The sequence below is a fragment of the Notechis scutatus genome, chromosome 1 (genome assembly GCF_049901735.1).
Source record: "Notechis scutatus isolate UNSWTSFEM ecotype Mainland chromosome 1, rNotScu1.2, whole genome shotgun sequence".
NCBI lineage: Eukaryota > Metazoa > Chordata > Lepidosauria > Squamata > Elapidae > Notechis > Notechis scutatus.
Window position 1 is genome coordinate 258058570 of NC_142009.1, and position 8370 is coordinate 258066939.

The 8370-nt window shown below is 35.8% G+C and overlaps 1 long non-coding RNA gene across 1 annotated transcript in view; it reads right to left on the bottom strand.

Moving 5' to 3' along the window:
• LOC148133336 (uncharacterized) overlaps positions 1-5993 on the bottom strand; it is a 65916-nt gene extending 59923 nt beyond the window's left edge. The window contains exons 1-2 of the long non-coding RNA XR_015747333.1: positions 5898-5993; positions 3770-3882 (exon numbers count right to left, since the gene is read on the bottom strand). This is a non-coding gene — a long non-coding RNA (uncharacterized LOC148133336). The remainder of the gene's footprint in view (positions 1-3769; positions 3883-5897) is intronic.
• Between the last annotated feature and the right edge of the window lie 2377 nt (positions 5994-8370).

Consider the following 8370-nt stretch of genomic DNA (forward strand, 5'->3'; position numbering starts at 1 on the left):
CTGGATAGGCTATATTTGTTTTATGGTCACACGGAAGCTATTAATGGCATAAGTTTGATATTTTAATGAAGGCTGTTCTTGTTCTGCTCTCCTTTAACCTTAGAATGTATATTTGTTCTCATAGTCATGAGCCAAGTTTTCATATTTTGTAAGGTATGTTCATTCTCTTTATTTTTTGAGACTGCTTCAACCTTAGCATTCATCAGTGATTTCCTCTCAAAATGATGGAAATGGAAACACCAACAATTCTTAGCTAATAATAGAAATAACATTGTTTTAAGAGTTCCAATTTTAAAAGAAATGTATTAATAGGTTTTTCATCAGTGTCAGCGCTTTTATTTCAAAGGTTTCTGCTTTATTGTTTAATGTACTATATGACTCACAGGAAAAGTATTAATCTTTTCAAAATCTTGAGGATTAGAACATAATCATGTATTTGTGCAAAATCTCTAAAGCCAAACCTGAAACCTAAACTCGTTTGGGACATAATTTTGTGGGCAGTTGGAAATAAAACTTTGAACAGAATGTTTCTGCTTAATTCCTGGTTGTAAATTCCAAGCCCAATAATTTATTTTGAAGAAAAAAGAAATGTGATTTGTTAGTACACAGTGCAAAAAACATGAACAGAAAGTGAAAATTTGATGGCACTTGTGAAAGTGATGTCCCACAAAGTGCTAGGCACAGTCAAAATTGTAGCCAGTGGAATGAGATCTTGCTACAAATTTTCTTCCATGGCTTTAAACTATGGAGGCATTCAGAGAAGATGGAAAAGAAAGAAGCGAATAGGGTGTGTGTTGTCTCTGTCTGTGTGTCTCTCTTTGTGTATGTGGCAGCATGTGTGTCAGATATTTCTGTATGTGTGTATTTGTGAACACGTATGTGGAAGAGATTATTTCTGAATATAAATCCAAACTTCATTAAGTGAGCTGGCCAATTACTTTTCAATATTTTTTGTTCATACTGATAAAATTTTCAGTGGGTTGTAGATATACATAACATCTTTTCTTATAATAAATCCAATGCCAACTTAATACGGTGTCTGATAGGAAATAATGGAGCACTGATGCTTCTTTGACTTTGGCAAGTCTCAAAACTAGAAAAGGAATGAAGGAATGAAGGCAGGAAGGCAGGCAGGAAGGCTTATCCACTCTAGATATAAAAGTTTCTACTTATGATCTGCTAAGCCATGGCTGGCAATCCAGATTTGTAATTCAATTAGTTTTCTGGTTTATACATAATCATAGGAGACCTGGAGATAAGTCCAAGAGCAAAGGAGGGAGGAAGGAAGGAAGAAGTAGGAATATGCAGTCCTTGGTCTAATAAATCATGATTAGTCTTCTTCAGCAAGGCTCAAAGGTCACATTTTGTCATTTTGGAAATCAGTGTCTCACAAACCATACTTAACTAGCCAGATAAAATTATTACACTTATGTTGATTCCTCTGTCAAGGGAGTTTTTGGAAGATAGGCAATAACTGAATGAGGCTGAAATGAATTGGATGAAGTATCCAAAATCTATTAGGATAATATCAAGTGTACAGGAAGCATGTGTTAAACCTGGAATGGGGACTGAATGGGGGCAGGAAGAGATTTAGACTGGTTTCTTTCCCCCCACAGCCTTGAGGTAAATGAGGGAGGGAAGAGAAAACTCAGGCAGATTTGCAAGACTCTTGTTATTTCTGTGTACTTTAATAAAGTACATTTCTGATGATCTTGTGTAATCACTTTCCTGAATTACTTACTTTGTAGGGCTGATACTAGTATACTAATATCTAACTTATAAAGAGGCAGAGGTGGCATTCAGCAGGTTTTGACCAGTTTGGTTTTGGGGGATGGACTTAACTGGACTGTTTGTGTGGCATATATTTTGATTTCTATAATGCTTAAAAGATGCTAATAGCATCAATGGTGGGATTTAAACAATTTAACAACCGGTTCTCTGCCCTAATGATTTCTTCCAACAACCAGTTCACCAAACTGCTCAGAAAGTTAACAACCGGTTCTCCTGAAGTGGTAACGAACTGGCTGAATCCCACCACTGAATAGCATGTAATCTTGGTTTATTATTAGATAATTCGAAATATATATCCAGTTATGAATAGTCAAGTTCCAAAGTGATTTTGTGAGCCTGCTGAATTTCTACCTGAACTTAAACTTGGTGGGAATGAAATGCCATAATCTGGCGAGATCTATTTATTCCAAAACTTGTTTTTTTGGTGGGTGGGCATCTATTTTATGTGTATTTAGTTTCATGAGTTAAAATGTACAAATATTATTATATGTGCAATAATAAAATAGAATATTGAAAATTTCCCTTTAAAAAGCCAAATAGTAAGAGCACAAAAATACTTACATAGACACACACACACATGTAGATATATGTAAACATATATACACACATACACATATGTTTACATATACATATATACTGTATTTACATATACATACACTTGTACACACACTCTAACATAGAAATACTTTCTTTTGTGCACAAACTGCTTTTAAAACTATGTGAAGGAGGCTCAAATTTGTCTTATAAGGGTGAAAATCAACACAACTACTTTAGTGAATACCTTTCCTAGAAAGGAAGATTCAACAGTGTTGCTTCCTGTGTATCTACAAGGAGATTCACAAAAGCTATCTGCTTTTTTTCAATAAGAAATTGTTAACATATCCTGTCACCTTCTTTACATTGAACATTTAAACTTTGTTGCTTATATAGGCTGTATGTTAACTAATGACCATGCTTAACTGCTTGTGCCAACCAAAGTACTTCTTAGTCAAAGATTTTGCCACAAAATGAGAAAATGAGCTGAGGTCAGAAGCACCCTGCAAAAATCATTTGGATTTTTGCAAGGTGTTTATAATCTCGACCTCATTTTGGTCCTCATTTTGTGCCAAATTGGCTCTCTGATTTGGAGCATCTTTATAGCACCAAGCAGCACTGCTGACTATGGTGCCATTTTTGAGGGTTTGTTGTTAAAATTTGTTTACTTGGGAGACCTTTCAGTTTCAACGAATGGATTGTCAGGAGAAGGTAGGACCAGTTCTTGGCATAGTACATGCAGAATCTCATCTACAGCATGAATCTTAGTTTTTTTTTTCATGCTTCCTGGAGTCCTGCTCTATGCTGGGGCTGTGCAATTTCTTTAAATATATATTTTTAAAATATTTTTTAAATATTTTGTGGTAAGTTTGATATTGTTAGTTTTTGGTTATCAAGGATCATGTTTGTTTCATTATGTATATTTTATTTATTTTTGTAGCCATTCATCTCACATATGTAACTCATATACACTGTACTTTCAGTGTCTTTTTGAAATGGGACGTCAATAACTGTATACATTCTAACTGTGTAAGCACATCTAACGACTTAAATAATTGCACACAGTTTATTTTAGATCTTTTCTGTAATAATTCCTAGCATTCCACTTGTCTGCCTCTTTGCTACAATAGAATATGGTATACTGTGAGCTTCGTTGCCATGGTGAAAGGAAAACTTTCTTTTTTAAATTGCTAACTAATTAGAAAAATCAAAAGTAAAGAGTTATCAGTACTTCATTGAGGAGAAATAAGAAGTGTATACATCATTGCAATTAGTGCTTCCTAAATTATTTTTATTTAGGGATAAGTGTTTGCCAACTGGTATCTCCTTATAATCCATAGTGTTCTTCAAAGGTGGTTGTTTCCTTGCAGATGTTTAATTACTGACTAGGTAACATCATCAATGCTAGTGAGAATAGGATTTACTTCTTATTTATATATAGTACCTTGCCCAGTCAATGTTGGTGGGGGTGTGGTTTTCTCCTTGGTAGATCCTTGATTCTTCTTATTGTTGTTGTGCCATATCCATCATTGGACGTTGACGATTAGGTTGGCGATCCTATTTTTATCAACAACCGCATGAAATCCTTGATTAGGGTATGGTAATAATGTTATATAAAATGGTGGTACGGCTACACCTGAAGTACCATGTATACTTCTGACCACCATACTTGAAAAAGAGCTGGGAAGAATTGCAGATGGGGCTTAAAAATCTTTTTCACAAGAAAATACTAGAATATTTTGCACTTCTTAGAAAAAAATAGATTGAATAGGATCATAATTTAAATATATAAAAGGAAGCATCCAATGAAATTAATTGAGATAAATTCTAAAACAGGCAAAAGTAGGGATATGCTGAGCTTGTACAAGGTCAATACAAGTCATTCTCTGTCGCTATTCCACATTGATTATACTGCATGAAGACTACTTCATTCAGTTTTGGGAACGATCCTTTAAGAAGCACATTGACCAAAGAGAATGTGTTCAAAGGAGAGCAGCCAAGTTGGATATGGAATATTAAAAGAAAAAAAAACTTAGTTGGAAGCATTGGGTGTATATACCCTGGAGAAGAGAGAATGAGGAGATATCCAATAGAACCAGAATCAAATTTTTCCAAGAAATAATTTTGAAGGTGAAATTCCAACATCTTTCTGCACTCTATATGTACCTAATCAGAAATCCAATTGATAGCAATCCATCTTTTAAAAAAAAAACCATTTTCTTAGTAATAGGCCAAGATATAAGATGATCTGCTTCACTGATCAAAATATAGCTCAATTTTTTTTATTTCCAACAATGCATTATTTTGAAATTGTAGCTTATATTTATAAAGAACAGAAAACAAAGTATCTTTTTGCATTTTTATGATTGTACAAGGAGACAAATTAAAATTTTGACTATTATGTGACCTTATAGTCATGAAAATTTTTCCTTTTCTTGAAAAAGTATCTTTTGTTCAGTAATAAGAAGCAAACTTATTTGGATCACTTCTCTTTCTGACCTGAGGCTGTGTCCATAGCATTATCTAGAGCAGTGTTTCTCAACCATGGCAACTTTAGGATATATGGGCTCAACTCCCAAAATTCACACACACATTCATAAAATTGTAAACCAAAGTACTTCTTAGTCAAAGGTTTAGAAATAGTCAAAGGTTTAGAAATACTTGTCTATAACAATGTTATAGACAAGTATTTCTAATATATCAAAACAGAAGAGCTGATATTCAATGGGAAAAGAGACTAGTCTATAGGTCTGACACTGCAGCAATAGCTTGAAGTAAAGGGCTGCCCATTTTCATCTGAAATCACATTCCTTCCAAATGTGCTAATTCTGGTGGATAATTATGGGCAAATTCTCCATATCATAGCTGGGACTGGGCTCAGGAAATGAAACTAGTTTCCCAAACCTTAGAAAATCACTGGGTCAGTGCAGAGCTGAATTAAATTGTTTTGCTTCCCTGCAATTTCCCTGCTTAGGTATTCACCTGTTGTTCACTTCACCAACATACTCTCCTTTCCTTCCATTCATTCATTTTTCATTCTTGCTGTTCCAGTGACAGTACAAGTAGGAGAACAATGAGGTATTTCTCCTCCTCTACTTTGAAAGGTTCTTGGCTTGATGTAGAGACCAGGTGTACTGGCATATGTTGTTTTCCCAGCATTACTGATAGCTGCTACTGTCTTCATCCCTTTCTGTCAGATTGTACCTGACTTCAGCTCAAAGCTGTAGTGACTTTTAAGTTATGAGCACAATGTTCTAGGTGTGTTGGCTTTTCCGTTCCCTTTGGGCTTGAAACCACAGTGGGAAAAAGCCTTCACCTGAAGTAGTGAATATGCCAAAAACCCATGACCTGAACTTAAGCCACTATATTATAAATTGTAATTGTGTGTGGAAATGACCTTGGGAGACAGAAGGAACAGCTGCAAACCAGACAATAGTCAGACAAGCAACACCTGAGTCAGCAAATGGAATAGGGGCATGGCAAACATCTTTGAAGAGACTCTTCCTAGTTCCTTGGACTGTAAAGGCAAGAGACGAGAGGTGCACTTTCAGACTAAATTCTGTTACTCTTACCTTACAATAAAGTTAGAGCTTGTAGTTTGGTGTGTGTTCCTTGTCTGGACTGCCTCTCAAGGTTAACATCAATCTTGCAGGCCTGAAAATATAGCTCTTCACTCCCACCTTTACTGTCGAACAGCTTTTCTTGAAGCCACAGTGCCTTCAAATTAATTACCATTTCCTTAGCAAGAGGTAGCACCAACTGGTTGTTCCTCTTTATTTCATCACAGCTAGAAGAGTCTCTCTCTTGCCTTGAATAATTTCTGTGGACTTTCCAAACCCATGTCATCAGAACCTGCACTGTTTGATGATGACTTTGCTAATTCAGATCAAGGAGAACAATCCATAAGACAAATGCCCTTTCCTTGCAGGCATTTCTTCATGTCTTCTTCCACAGAATGTTTCAGGACAGAATTGAAACACATGATTCTTTCCTACAGTATGACATTTGACATTCAGTTCATATTTCAGTGAAAACCTTTTCATGTTATGTGGCAGTTTATCTTAGAACTATATATTTTACTTCCAACAAGTTTATTTTTTTTTCCAGGAGGTAATCTATCAGGCTTTGTAGGCACATTCTCTCCCAAGCTATTAACAGGGAAGCTGGTGGACAGTCTCCTTTGCATGGCACTGGATACTAAATCTCCCATTTGACTGCCATTTGTCAGCCTGGGATCTCATTGACTGAAACCTGTCAAGCAATTTAACATGATGTATATGACCCATTTAGATCATAATACATTTATCACCTGGCTTGGATCAAAGCACAGCGCAGCTTCAAGGGCATCAGCTCAATTGTGAAGCAAGAAACTGACTTTATCTGTTCTTTATGATGTATCTTTTGCTTTTATAGCTGGCATTCTTGTGGTTTTTTTTTCTTTGCAGGAAATTATATAGTATCCAAACGTTCCCATGATTTCTTTCCTTGTTGGCAAGTCATAGCACAAAAACTAGTCATATTTTTATATTCACCTATGGCCAAGCTTTCGCTTTCAAAGATCATTCAAATGCGTAGTACAAATGGCTGATTGTTTCTCAGTGTTTGCAAGCTATGCTGCTGACTTAACATGGACAAACAAAAGCCCCTATCTTTATTCTTTCATTGAGGTTTTTTATGACTTTACTTCAATTCTACAACTAATATCAGAAATTATCATATATGTACAATGTATGTATGAATGAATGAATGAATGAATGTATGTATGTATGTATGTATGTATGTATGTATGTATGTATTGATAACTCTCAAAAGCTTCCATGGACTGAATGAACAGAATTCATTCTTAGCTTCAAAACAGCACAGAGAAATACTCTTCTACAAAGTGGAAAAATGGCCAAAATACAGGAGTCTAGTCTAAATATGAACCTGTACACCACAAGTATTCCTTATCCATTTATTGGTAAATGCATTAATAACCAAAGGAAACATCACACAGTTTGGTTTTACACTTTGCCCAATGTACATTAAAGAATTCCATTTATTCTCATGCATGAACTGCTTTATCATGTACTGCTGCTGAAACATTTAGCAACCTATCTTTAACTCTATATTCATACAAACATTCCACAATTCCACCTTATTCATTTTATCATGCATTTTCTCTAAATCGGGGTATGAAACTCAACACCCACAGACCGAATCTGGCCTGTGGGGAGCCTAGATAGGGCCCATGGGGCCGCCCAAAAAACAGTGAAGGACTAACCCTCAATGCCTCTGCAAGCAGGGCCCTCTGAGCTCCTTTTTCGCTGGCAGAGGGCTAGCAAAATAAACTAAAAGCAAAACAAAACAAAAAGAGATTGCATTTGAGCATCCAAGAAGGGACAGAAAAAGAGAAAGGGAAAGAGGAAAGACAAAGAAAAAGAAGGAAAGATGGGAAGGAAGAAGAAAGGAGAAGGAATAGGGAAGGAAAAAAGAGAAGGAGGGAAGGAAGGAAGGAAGGACCCCCAGCCCTGCCCAGGCCACCACAAGTTCCCCCAACATAAGTGACATTGAGCTGGTCATGCCCACCAAGGTCAAACACAACCCTGATGGGCCCTCAATGAAATCGAGTTTGACATTCCTGCTCTAAATCAATAAGTATTTACTGTGCAACAGTTTTTCTTGCATTCACATTTCTCAATGACCTGATCTTTTTCTCCCTAGAGTCACCTGTGATACTACCAAAAGATTATATTTTACCATCCTTGTATCCTTCACCTTTGACTTCATTTAATTCAGCAATAAGAAAATGCAACTATAATCTGAATACTATTAACCAAATGAAGTATATATTCATCCTGAATCCTAGTTTCCGAGGTCAAGTTTTATTTTTTAAACTTCAAGTAGGGGCAATTATTTTAGATAATCCAGCAGAGATTGCATTGCATTACTATGGCATTATGGTATTTAAAACCTTACCAACTGTTACTTATTTCTGAATAACTAACTGATAAGATTGTTACAAAGAATACACCCTTCCTTATTTATGATATGGATGCAAATATT